Genomic DNA, 301 nt, shown 5'->3' with positions numbered 1-301 from the left:
ATGAGGAATGGGGGACTGGGCCTGAGGGCCCAGCGTGAGATAAGTTAAAGGAACATGAGTTAGGAAGGAGGAAGGGCTAGGCCAGGGGCCTGCAGGGACCTCAGCCTGGCAGGGCTGGACCAGGTTAGGAGTTAAGTGAACCTAGGCTGTGATTGGGGGTGGGGGAGATGTCTTCGGTGACCTTAGACTAACAGGTCTGGCCCTAGTTAGGCTGTGATAGGGAGGAGAGGAGGGCTTAGCGGTCGTCCACACTGGGGCAGGGCACTGTTTGCAGTGGGTGGCCTCAGACTGATACTGGGTT

The sequence above is a fragment of the Vombatus ursinus genome, unplaced genomic scaffold, assembly GCF_900497805.2.
Source record: "Vombatus ursinus unplaced genomic scaffold, bare-nosed wombat genome assembly UNPS02010822.1, whole genome shotgun sequence".
Classification (NCBI taxonomy): Eukaryota; Metazoa; Chordata; class Mammalia; order Diprotodontia; family Vombatidae; genus Vombatus; species Vombatus ursinus.
This window is presented reverse-complemented; position numbering follows the sequence as displayed.